Source organism: Muscardinus avellanarius (genome assembly GCF_963383645.1).
Source record: "Muscardinus avellanarius genome assembly, chromosome: 2".
In the NCBI taxonomy this organism is placed as follows: Eukaryota; Metazoa; Chordata; class Mammalia; order Rodentia; family Gliridae; genus Muscardinus; species Muscardinus avellanarius.
Window position 1 is genome coordinate 127,016,789 of NC_137787.1, and position 13,805 is coordinate 127,030,593.

A 13,805-nucleotide genomic window follows, 5' to 3' on the forward strand; every position below is an offset into this window, starting at 1 on the left:
ATTTATTTCCTTGTAGCTATACTTTTTAAATAATATTAAATGAACAGTGGCATTAGTGAATATTTTAATCGCATTCTGGATTTTACTGGGGATGCTTTTAGTATTTGTTAATCTTAATGGTCCACCAGATATTCTGAAATACATGTATTTTTTAAGAACTTTTCTTTTTTTCTGATTTTATTTCATCTTTTTTTTAATAAGGACTGTATGTTGAATTTTGTTAAGTGTTTGTTTAAACCAATAACTGACAAGCTTCCGTGATGTTTTTCTTCTTGATGTATTCATATATTGAGTTATTTAAGTAGATTTTCTAATATGAAGATATTTTTCTTTGTGTAGTTGAACAACTTATTTAACATATTAGTTCTTTATAACTTACTCATGAAACCATTTTGACCTTGAGCTTATTATTAATCATAACTGGCAACTTTCTCAATGATTTTGTTTTACATTATTAGTCTGCTTAAGGGCTCCAGTTCACTTCTATTACATATTTTCCTACAGAATTCCCCGTTTCATTCAAATTGTCTTACCCACTAGCATGTAGTTCTTTAAGTTTTCTCCGGATTCTCTGTCTTCTTTTATATCCAATATTACATATATTTTGATTCATAGAGGTTTATATTAAAGTTATTATATAAAAACCTCTATTAACCTACCATTTTTATGATTATATTGTATTTTTATTATAATTTTGTCGGTAATTTTACTTATAATTAAACATAGTGAGGTTCAGAGCGATACAAGCATTCATGCCCACAGCACCTGATGTGCTTCTCCCTGCATCCCCCCACGCCCTCCCTTTCAGTACATGATTGTGAGACTGGCAGTGATACCTTCGGATATGAAGATAACATTTGAATTGCTTCCTTTTTCAAGCCTCCCCTTTTCTCCCTTCCCCAATGATCCCCTTCTACTATTTTACTGTTTTCTCTCCTCTTTTATCTAAAGTTCTTTTTCTTTCCTATTTTATCTCTGGCTTTAATGTCTGAGAGAAAACATATGACCTTCACTTTCTGAGACTGGCTGATCCCACTTAACATAATGTTCTCAAGCTCCATTTTCCTACAAATGGCATAATCCTTTTACTGTTTATGGCTGAGAAAACCCCATTATATGCACACACTTCATTTTCTTTATCCATTTATCTGTTGACAGACACCTAGGTTGGTTCCATAATTTGGCTGTTGTCAGTTGTGCTGCTATAAACATGTGTATGCATTATTGCTTTAGCATTCTGACTTTAATTCTTTTGGAAAGATATTGAGGAGTGGAATACTTTTCACATATTTATTGGTCATTTGTATTTCTTTTTTTTTAAAGTGTCTATCAGTTCAAATGCCTATTTTTAAACTTTTTAGTGTTAAGGTTTTTTAAGTTTTTTGTATACTCTGGATATCAGTCCTCTGTCAGATAAATAACTGGCAAAGATTTTCCTCCGTTCTGTGGGCTCTCTCTTTAGTCTTGTTTCCCTTGTTGCACAGAAGCTTTTTTAATTTGATGCCAGCCCATGTATTGATTTTCAGCTTTATTTCCTGAAATTTAGGGGTCTTATTAAGGAAGTGTCTGACCACACCTATGTGTTGGAGAGTGGTCGTATGTTTGCTGCTAGTAATTGCAACGTTTATTTTTAAATCAGTCTTTTAGCTCTCCTTGGACATCTTCCTCTGAACTTTTTATAACCTCTTCTGTTGAATGCTTCCTTCATTTACTTTATTCTTTCTCCTTTTGCACAGAAGGTGTGCTGGATTCTGAGTATATCTTTTGACTCTATTCTGCAGATTTTATTAAATGGTTAGGGTGAGGATAGTGCTATTGGATCAACTAATTTCTGGGAATAAGAAAATACAGAATTCTGACCTCAATCAATCCAACACCTTGCCCACAAAGTCCCTAAGAACTAAATCCCACAGCAACCCAGGCAAGAACCCAGCAAACTAACATGTAGAACATTGTTTTATTTTCTGGCTAGACTAGACTTTAGCAGCTTCTGATTAAAGGTGATAGTTACACCTGTTCTTCTTTTATACTTCTCTCAATAGACAAACCTGAACCTATTAAATATTAGAAAAGCAGAGTGCATAATCACCAATATCATGAAGAATAGAGAAAAGTGAGGATAAGCAACTAAAGGCACAGACACTCAGAATTACTGGTCCTGGGCACAGAGAGTACTCAATATAAAAAGACAGAGGGGAAACGAGGTCTCTAGTCTTCTCCCACTCGAGAACAGGAAGGGAGGCCTGGTACACTTAGACCTAATGATCTGTTTTCAATTTCACTGGCAGTTAAAATCCATGTCCTGAAATGGGATCAATTGCATTAATTCTAATTATCTATTGAAAAGAGCAAGAGAAAGGTAGAAAGATAACAACTATAAAACATATTTCTACAGGTCAGCCATTTTCATCTGTACCCCTTATATTTTGTGTTATTTTCTATGGCTGTGGTTTTAATGTCTTCCTTGATTTAGTAATCATTTAGGAGATTTTTTAAAAATTTCTAGTGGACTCAGCTTTATGTCTAGTTATATAGAACTGTGCTTTCTGGAGGTGACTTAAAAAGCTCTCAACATTTGGAGATTTATTAACTATGGACTCATATTCTGTGCGGTGGCTTTTCAGGACAGTTCTGTGTACTCTGGACCGTAGAAGCATTAGTTAGCTTTCTATTAGTGTAATAAATACTTGAGATAAATCAACTTATAAAAATAAAGGGCTTGTCTGGGCTCACAGTTTTGCAGGTTTTGGTCTATCATTGGGCAGACCCATTACTTTTAAGCCTTTAGTGGGGTAGAAGAAAAAAGTAAATTTCATAGCACAATGCAAGAGAAAGGAAGAGGAGCGGCTAGGGCCCCATAGTCCTCTTCAAGGGCACACCCCAAGAATCTGGAAATATCCCTCCAGTGCCGCCAGGCCCCACCTCGTGAAGGTTCCACCACCTCCCAATAGTGCCAAGTTGGAGACTAAGCCTCTAACACATGAGCCTTTGGTGGATGTTCCTGATCCAAACCACAGCAAGAAGCATCCTTGTAGATCACACTGTGTCTCTCCCGGGCTGCCTGGGCTTTCCGAGCCCTGCATCTGCTCTTATGACACTTTCTGAGCAAGAGTTTCATGCATCTCAATCTCCACCCGGTCTCAGGTTAAAGTTACTGCAGCTTCTCCCCTGACTCCCCCACCCAGACACCCAGGCAGATGGGCAGCTTCTCAGCGGCTCCACTGGGCCAAGGATAGAATTCTGTAGTCACTGCACTTCCTGGTTCTCCACAGGTAACTCGTTACCGCTCCCTGTGGCCTGGCTGTTGTGTCCACGGGACTATCAGGACCTCACACTTAAAAGGGATGCTGCGTGGCTCATTTTGGTCTCCTACGCTATTTTGTGACTGCCTCTGTGACGGACTTCTTCTGGACTTTTGATACCTGGCGATCTCCCTTTTTTGATTTGGGGATAATATGCAATTAAAATTTAATTGACTAAAAAATGGGCAAAAAAGCCAGGAGTGGTAGTGCATGCTTGTAATTCCAGCATTTGGGAGGCTGAGATAGGAGGATCACGGTTCAAGGACAGCCTTAGCTACTTAGGAGGCCCTTTGCAACTCAGTGAGATGCTGTTTCAAAATAAAGAATAAAAAATAGGACTGGGGGTGTAATTAGAGGTAGAATGCCCCTGGGTTCCATCTCCAGTACCTCACAAAAAATGGGCAAAAAATCAGACATTCCTCCAAAGAAGACATACGAATGACCAAGAATTATATGAAAAGATGCTTAACGTCTCGAATTATCAAGATGACGAAAATCAAAACCACAGTAAGTATCTCATACCCATTAGGATGGAAATTATTAAAACTACCAAAGTATTGGTAAGGATATAGAAAGAAAACCTGTGTCTACTCTTGGCAGGAATGTAAATTAATATATTTATTCCGGAAAATGATGTTGAGGTTCCTCAAAAAATTATAAATGGAATTTCTGTATGATCCACCAATCCCAGGCCTGCGTACATAGCCAAAGGAATTAGAATCATTGTGTCAAAGGGATATCTGTACTTCCATGTTTATGACATCATTATTCACAATGACCAAGATGAAGAAACAATGTAATTGTTCATTTTCAGGTAAATATATAGAGAAAATGTGAGATATGTATAATATACACACACATGCATGGATGCACACACACATAAATATAGATATATAGATACAGATATATATAGATATAGATATAGATATATACATACACACACATATATATGTATATATATACATATGTCTGAGTTATATTCCAAGCCACATATATGGTATATTATGAAGTCTTTTAAAAAAGGAAATCCTGCCATTTACAACAATATGAATGAATGAATCCAGAGGACATCATCCTAAATGAAATCTGCCAGACACAAAAGCCAAAAGCCAATGTGCATGATCTCACTTATATGTGAAATCTACAAATGTCAAATTCATAGAAGCAGGCAGTATAATGGTGGTTGCCAGGGACTGGGGGAGAGAAAAGTAGGAAAATGATAGTCAAAGGGTGCAAAGGTTTTAGTTATGCAGAGTACAAAAGTTCTGGAAATCTAATGTGTAGCATAGATAGTAGTACAGTATTGTATATGCAATTTGCTAAGAGGCTAGGTCTCAAATACTCTCACCATGCACACGCATGTGCATTCACATATACACATAGCTATGTGAGGTGATGGTGGTGTGTTAATTAGCTGGATATTGGTAATTATTTCACCATGTATATGTGTATCCAAGCATATGACACATCTTAAATATATACATGATTTCATTGGTCAGTTATACCTCAGTAAAGCTGGAAAAAAATGAACTCTATGAAGCTAAACAACCTTTATTTTATCCAAAATTTGCACATGTGAGAAACAAAAGGGTGAAGACTAGGAGAGGGAGCCTGTGGCTCACTCCCCTCTGCACATTGCTTGAGGGGTCTGGAGTCAATTGTTCAGTTCCATCCTCAGCTTATGTATACATAATATATCTATTGGCTCTTTTTTTTTTTTTTTTTGGTGGTACTGGGGTTCCTGGAAACCCTTCTATCCCCGGGATACACTCCCAGACCTATTTTATACTTTTTATTTGGAAACAGGGTCTCTTAAAGACAGCATGGCTGGCTTCGAACCTGCATGATCCTCCTGTCTCTGCCTCCCAAGCACAGGGATTACAAGCGTGTGCCACCATGCCCAGCTCTGTTGGATCTTTCTATTAATTTAATTATTTCCAGCAAGTACTTATTGGGAATCTATGTCAGGGCAGTACTGTGTTGGGTGCTATGAGAGATTTGTTCTTGACTACCAATGATTTGTGATATGGTAGGAAGAACAAACTGGTAGAACTATGATATAAAGGAGCCTGCCTGCATGTGCACGAGTGGAAAGGGGGGTATTTTCAATAAGCCTTAGAAAAGAAGGAAAGGTAGCTGGGCACAGTGGTGCATGCCTGTAATCTCAGCACTTGGGAGGCTGCCAGGAGGATTGTAGGTTTGAGGCCAGTCTCAGCAATTTAGTGACACTCTCAGCAACTTAACAATGAGATCCTGTTTCAAAATGAAAAATAGGACTGGGAGTATAGCTCAAAGGTAGATTGAACCCCTGGGTTCGATCCCTAGTACCAAAAGAAAAAAAAAGAAATGAAGGAGAGGCAATAGTATGGGCTGTTTTTTCTATCTTATACTGGCCTTGTAACTCATTTTGATGCTATCCTTATTATTGCTTCTCTTTCTTTTGACCAAGATCAAGTGTAATGTGCAACCCTTGTGTCTCCTTTTCTATTCCTTTCTTTCTGCACTTCCCTTGCCCAGTAGGACAGAGTACATTTCTGTTGTGGTGCAGGGATAAGGCATGAAGCAGGCCCCTTGGTTCTGGGGTAGGACTCACCACAGTGGGAAGACATAGATATAATTCAAGAGGTTCTCTAATTTGGGAGCCTCTGGGGGGGAAAAAAACTCCTAGGACCTTGTTCTCAGAAAAAATACTCCTAGGACTCTGCTCTCATTCATGTACATTTCCTGTATTCATGAATTCCCTCTGTAGACTCCTAGGGTGTGGAACTGCTTAAGTCAGTGTAAGATAAAACCTCTTCAGGTTTGAGTTACATGTCCTTCAGGAAAGAGAAGTGATTTTGTTTCAACCCACACCATAACAAGCAGACATACAGAGGCCTTGGGAATAGTACCTAACTCGACCACTGTTTTATGAGGATATAATTTATTATTCCTAGCACTCTCTAAATAAGGTCACCAGCATTGTTACTAAAACACTACAGTGGTGTTTATAAACTCAGTTGTGACACAGAGTATAGAGACTAGAGACAGCTCTGGCCACATTGGCCATCTTTATTAACTGTACAAAGTCTAGCATACAAACTACTAGCTGTGAGGTTGTAGGACCCATCTAAAAACAGTGCCGTTATGACAATGATGGGCAGATTCTTAGCATGATATCCAGTATCTGATCTTTGTTTTCAAAATAGAGCCTATTTGCCCCCTCTTAGATCGTTTTTCAATTGTTGTCTCAATGAATCATAGTTGTCTTAAAAAAAATTTTGTGAGTATAAGGAAAAAATAAATAAAATATTAATTTTTCTCAAATTGAATTTTCTATATGCTATAAAGATTTCTGTGCACTATCGTTGGTAAGTGAGCTGGCCATAGGCAGTCTCATATGATTAAAATTCCCAAGTGGTGGGGCTCCGGGATGAACATTCTCAGCAAATAATGAAATTTTTACCTTCCTTAGGATTTTATTTTGCAGAGTGTTTTTGATGAGCTACATTTGTTTTTATCTCACATCTATTCCTTTGTCTTTGACTTGCTCTCTTTTTTTAAGGGCCAGTGGGTATGACAGTTTTATGAAAACCTTTTATAAAAAAATCTAACCTTACAAAGAAAAAAATTAGAATTTTCTAAATGAAATAAATTTCTCATTTCTCCTTTCTATGCCTTGATCAGCTTCTTTAATGACATTTATATTTGTTTCTATAGTGTTCTTGACATAGAAGGTTTTATTTGTGGGTCTTGGGATATAAAGGCTGGGATTCCACTGGCCTCTGAAACACCGGGCAGGGTGGGGGTTGGAGTGGCTTTGAAATTAATAAGGTATGATTGATTGGAGCCCAAAGTATGGGCTCCTCTTTCAAGAAATTCAAGAACTAGAGAATATTTATAAGGCTGGAGCACTGGAACCCAGGAAGAAGTGAAAAGGATACAAGAGAATGTGGAAATAATTCAGTGGCTTCAATTCTGTATGTATATTAGAACCACCTGGTCTGAGGAAAGTAAAAGGAGGATGCTGTTTCACAAACAGAAGTCTCATTCAACAGGTCTGGGGGCAGAGAAGGGGCTTGAGCATCTGTCATATTTTATGCCTCCCTAGGTGACCCTAATTTATAGCCAAGGCTAAAAAGCACTGGAACAATTGATCAAATTTTATTTCAGAGAGGATGGTAGCAGATGGATTAATAACAAGGTGGAAAGGCTGGTCTGGACCAAGAGAAAGTGTGAGACCAGGGGCAAGAATGGGTATATTTGTAAATAGGTTTAAAGAAGTAGAAGAAGTTGAAGCCGGGCATGGTGGCACGTGCTTGTCATCCCAGTACTTGGGAGGCCAAGACTGAACAATCACAGATTTGAGGATAACTTCATCAGTGTAGCAAGATCCTGTTTCAGAATAAAAAGCCAGGTGTGGTGGTGCAGGCCTGTAATCCCAGTACTTGGGAGGCTGAGACAGGAGGATCACAGGTTCACAGCCAGCCTCAGCCACTGAGCAAGGCCCTCCATCCTGTTTTAAAATAAAGAGACTGGGCGTGTAGCTCAGAGACAGAATGCCCCCAGGTTCAATCGTTAGTACAAAAATGGAGGAGAAAAAAGAGGAGGAAGAAGAGGAGGGGGAAGGAGAACATGTCTTTTTGCCACAATTTACTCAACTGAAAGGTGAAGCTAATAATAAGATGAGGGTAGTTAGAGCTACATAGCTTAGAAAAGAAGTAAATATTTCAAACACATGCTGGAGGGAAGGGGGTTGGCTGACAACTTATCTCTTAGAGACAGACAGCACTAATGAAGTCCCAATGTGAAAATCAAATATGGAAGGAACATATCCTCTAGCAGCCCATGATAGAAGAAATGAATATGAGAATTATATTCATGAACTGGGGCTGTTATTTGCCAGGAAGGGTAAGAATGAGGTGATGAATACCATGTTGATAAAGTAGTTCAGAGTTTCACTCATGATTCCAGAATAAATACAGAAGCAGTGAGAGCAGAGGTCAGGAGAAAACGAAGGATCTGGAGACTGGGTGGGCCACTAAGATCCAAGTGAAAACTGGAGGTGGAGGGCATGAAAAGACTGGAGGGATGAAACCTAATGTTTAGAGCACAATATAGGAATTCAAGTACGTTTAATTTAAAGTAAGGTTGAGGCCGTATGTGGTGGTACACGCTTGTAATCCCAGCATTTGAGAGGCGGAGACCAGAGGACTGTGGTTTGTAGACAGCCTCAGATATTTAGCAAGGCCTTTCGAAACTCAGTGAGACCCTGTTTCAAAAACTAAAAAAAGTAAGACTAAAGTAAGTTTTTTTTTTTTTAAGTATGCGGTATGTAATAGCAGAGGTGGCAAGCAAATGTGGTAAAAACAACTCAGATGGTACAAGAAGGTCTGAGGCTTCCGCAGTATTGGCACAGTGGGTGGTTTATGCTGAGCAAGATGCAGGGGAAGGGGGATTTAGAAAGGAAGAAAGTAGTAGTGGCAACATCATTAGCAATCAGACAGATGCAAATCAAAACTACCCTGAGATTTCACCTAGCTCCAATTAGAATTGAAATCATTAAAAACACAAATGACAACAAATGCTGGTGAGGTTGTGGAGAAGTGGGAACTCTAATACACTGTTGGTGGGATTGTAAATTAGTGCAAGCACTTTGGAAAACAATGTGGAAAACAATGTGGAGAAACCTCAGAAGAATGGAAATGAATCTACCATATGATCCAGCAATACCACTTCTGGGTATCTACCTAAGAGAATGGAAACCAAATTATCATATTAATGCATGTGTATCTATATTTATATCTGCACAAATCATAATTGTCAAAGTATGGAACCAGCCAAGATGTCCACCAACAGATGAATGGATTACAAAACTATGGGATATGTACACAGTGGAATTTTACTCAGCCATAAAGAAGAACAAAATTATGTCATTTGCAGGTAAAATGGGTGGAAGTGGAGAACATTATGCTAAGTGAGATTAATCAGTCACAAAAGTAAAAAATTAGATGCTCTCCCTAATATGAGGAAGCTAGGGAGAAAATGGGTCATAGGAGGGACTTTAGACAAAGAGGTAGAAACCTTAGATGGTAAAGAAGGCAACGTAACTGAGGAAGATGGGAAGGGAAAGAGGGAAACTCCCAAATGAACATGATGTACATCCACAAACATTATCAAAGTCAGTCACTAGGCAGAACATGAGAAGGGGGAGGAAGGAGGGGAAGGGAATGGGTGGGAATTGGGGAAGGGCTAAACGAGTGCTGTGTGCACGTGTGCCTCTACCATCCTGTACCCCATTAAGATGTATGACAACAGTGCAACAATTATATATATAAAAGAGCCACCCCAAAAAAGGGCCTGACCCTGGAGTACCTGGCACGATTCTCCCACGCCTGAGGTCATTCAGATCCTCCAGAGTTCTCCCCGGAGCTCCTCCACCAACATCTCACGCTGCTGCCCCACGTGGATTCAGAGACCAGGACGAGGTGACTAACCCAGAATGGCCTTCTCCAGCTGTGCTCCCAGGCAGTTAGAAGTCCTCGTGTTCACTGATGAAAGTTCTTAACAGAAACATGGCAAGAATCACACACCTGCCCATCTGAGCCCAAGAAGCTCCATGCTGGGGTAATTTCTGAGGAATAAGTTCCTCAGTGAATGTGGCCTGAGGGTCCTTTGTTTTTTAAACAATGAAATCAAGCAAAGGCCATATCAAGAGGTTTTTTTCCAGAAATCAATAGGGAAAGCAGGTGTCCCATAATACTTAATCACTGAAAAAGAGGGGAAAGTGCTCAAGTTGAAAGATTCCAATTATGTGATGGTGACCTTGACCCTCGCAGCTCTGCTGGGACCAGGGAAGGTTTTGTTCTGTTACAAAATTCTGAGGAGCTTGGTAGTATGTATGCTTGGTCATGAGGAAGATTAATATGCTTCCAGGTATGCCATTGTGCCTTCTCAATGGTCTCCGAACTGTGCTGTTGATTACAGCTCTTTACAACAATGCGCTTCCCATTGGTTTGAAAGTGAAGAGTTACCTTGTCATCTTGGTCTATCTTTGGCAATCCCGCAAGCATTCCACCCCTCTGGCGTGGCTGATTTTCATTCTGGATCATCTGGTGGCACTTCCACCAGTGGAGTACCAAGGGTAGAGGTTGAGAGCGAAACCAGAATGTCACAACTTAAAGCCCTTCGCTCTTGTGTTCCTCTCCTCTCTTTCATTTTTATGCAGAAAAAGGAATGATTTTTATTTTAGAGTTTCAGACATTTTAGCTTAAATATGTCTTCTCTGTGTGAAAAGGATTGACCAGTGTTGTCATCTCTGGTCTCTCCTTAGGATGAATTGCTTTTCAAATTTAATATGAAAGGTTAGAGAAATCCTTAGTTAGGTACTTAGCTAATAATTTTTATTGCTCCAAAATTCCACTTTAACACCTACCTATTGGGAAAAATAATCTTCAGTGCTCAGATGTGTGATTTCCATAGACTTAAGCAAGCTGTCTAGATTGACCAAGCTTGGAAACACCTTCCAGAGCATGTGCTCCCAGAGGTTTGCGCTCACATGCTTGGGTACTGATTCACTTAAACTACATGAAATACTCACGACAATGCAAAGTGCTTAAAAACAAGAAAGTGACCAGATGCTGACTTATTTAAAGCCATGACTGCAGCCCTGGTGGGAATTGTAGAAAAGTTAATAGCAGATCTGGCCAATTAATATGAAAAATGTTGCCAGGCATGGTGGCACATGCTTGTAATCCTCGTGCTTGGGAGGCTGAGACAGGAGGATTGCACAAGTTCAAAGCCAGCCTCAGCTACTTAGTGAGTCAGCTACTCAGCGACTTAGTGAGACCCTGTTTCCAAATAAAATATATAATAGGTCTGAGAGTATAGCCTGGAAGTAGAAAGTTCCACCCCCAGTACCATCAAAAAAAAAGAAAAAAGAAAAAAAGAAAAGAAAGAAAGAAAAAGAAAAAAATATATATATATAATGTCACTGAAGCACAATCTCTGGGATCAAAAACTTAGTTCAAATTCCATGTATTAGCTTTCTATTACTGTGACAAAATACCTAAGATAATCAACTTTAAAAGAGGAAAGGAATGTTGTTTTAGCTCATGGTCGCTTGGTCCTTTTGCCTTTAGGTGACACAGTGTATTATGGTGGTAGCATGTGGCAGAGGAGGTCAGTTTATCTCATTGTGGTTGAGAAGCAGAGAGAGAGAGACAGGAAGGGACTGGAGTTCCGACATCCACTTCAGGGACACGCCCCCAGTGACCTAACCTCCTCCCTCTAGGCCCCACCTCTTAAAGGTTCCCTCCCCTTCCAGGAGCTCCACAAGCTGGGGACTAAGCCTTTAAGACTTGGGCCTTTGTAGGACATTCCAGATCTACACTGTGACATGCTTTACTTCCTCAGGTGAGCCTCTTGGTGTTGCTCAGTCTTAGCTTCTCCACCTGTGAAATTGGAATTCTAATAAGAATGCCTGCCCTCTGAGGTGACTATAAGGTTTTGCTGTTCATTCCTTCTTGATTGTAGTAAACTATATAAATAAAAAGTCTACATTTTAGCCTTGTTTGTTATGTGGTACTGGGGATCGAACCTGGGGGCATTCTACCTCTGAGCTACATGCCCAACCCTATTTCACATTCTTTATTTTGAAACAGGGTCTCACTGAGTTGCAAAGGGCCTCACTATGTAGCTAAGACTGTCCGCGAACTGCGATCCTCCTATCTCAGCCTCCTGAATGCTGGGATTACAAGCGTGGGCCACCACACCTGGCTTCATAGTAGCCCTTTATAAGTGTACAGTTCATTGGCATTAAGTGTATTCACACTGTTTGTGCAACCATTATCACCATCCATCTTCATTTTCCCAAACTGAAATTCTATATACATTAAAAAATAACTCCAGATTCTCTTCCCCTCCCTAGCCCCTGGCAATCAACATAGTACTTTAAAACATGCTAAGTATTTTATCTAAGTGGAATTGCATAGCATTTGTTCTATAACTGGCTTATTTCCTGAATCATACCTTCAATATTTGTGTAGCATGTGTCAAAATGTCATTCTTTTTTAGGGCTGAATAATATTGAATGTATTGGCCACATTTTGTTTATCCATTTATCTACTGATGGTAATTTGAGTTATTCCCCCCTTTTGGCTGTTGAGAGTAATGCTGCAGTGAACATAGGTCTACAAATAGCTGTTCAAGTCCCTACCTGAACAGTTCTTTAGGGGATACACCTAAGAGTAGAATTGCTGGATCATATGGTAATTCTTTCATTTTTATTTTTTAGGAAACACCATACTGTTAAAAGGTTTTTAATGAGAAATTAGAACAGTGTACTTGGGATCCTTCAAAACTTTGCAATTCAAGCTTCACATAGACATAAAACTGATTTGTCTGCTAGTGCTTACTAAACTTACAGGTGCAGAATTCCCTATCTACTGATTGATGGAGAGGTACTTTCAAATCATAACACACAGTCTGTGAAATGCTCATATGAGCATATTATATTTTCTGAGTTCTCAAACTAGGCCTAGGTGTCACATAATGATAACAGGTATCATTATCAAGTTATATTAATAATATATAGTTATATATTATATACCATTTATATATTATTATTAACAAGTAATAATAATAATATATAGCTATAGACCTTTGGAACTCATCCTGAAAATTCACCTTTTCTGGAGCTGAGCTAAATGTCTGTTGGGTGCAGTGAGGGGGTGGTGCTGTAGAAGTTGCGTGTTTAGAAAAGGATGGTGGTATGGGGGACACCTTGGCTTTAAATGAAATGGAGAAGCTTAATGTTGTAAAAAAAAATGTCTAGCTCTAAAATAGAGCACCCCACCAGGAGTTTAAACAAATGAGAGAATCAGGTGTCTATGCCAAAGGTGACTCTTTGGGCATTCTTGTCTCGTTGAACATGTTTAGCCTTTCGTTCTTTCTTCCAAGGGCTTCTAGGTCCTTCTGTCCCTCCACAGTCACATCCACCCAGAGGCTTTCCATACCGTTGTTATTTGCTGCTCTCTCCTAGTTCTCCGCCTCAGGTCCTCTGTCTCTCCTTAGCGATTCTCTTTACTCCTTCCTTCCTTTGACAGGCGTGACTGAGCCCTCAGTGTATGCCAGGCACTATTCCTGATGTTGGGGATACAGCAGTGAACAGAGCCCATGTGGTTCTCACCCTTGGGGACCGCTGTGGCAGTGGAGGTTGCAGATGGCGGGGGATGGGTTCAGGGCTGGTGAGGTGGTCGGGAGGCTACCCTGAGAGAGGAACATGTAAGCAGACATCTAATGCTTCTCTCAACACTTGTCTGGATGACACTAAGCCTGTCAAATCAGTTTGCCCACAGCTGAATTCCTGACCAGTCCCTGCCATCTGGCCCTGCTTTTGAATATTCTTAGGAAGTTGTTCCACCACCTTCAAGTTATTCAACTTCTTCCTCCACCATGTCTAATCAGTCGCCTGTTTTTGTTGATTCTACCTGAATCAATCTGTCCTTCTGCCCGTCCCTAACT

The 13,805-nt window shown here is 39.8% G+C and overlaps 1 protein-coding gene across 3 annotated transcripts in view; it reads left to right on the forward strand.

Annotated features, from left to right (window-relative positions):
* The window catches only part of MTUS2 (microtubule associated scaffold protein 2), a gene marked incomplete at both ends in the record, with an annotated part of 419,292 nt that overhangs the window by 199,007 nt on the left and 206,480 nt on the right, over positions 1-13,805 (forward strand). The gene's annotated exons all lie outside the window — the stretch shown is intronic.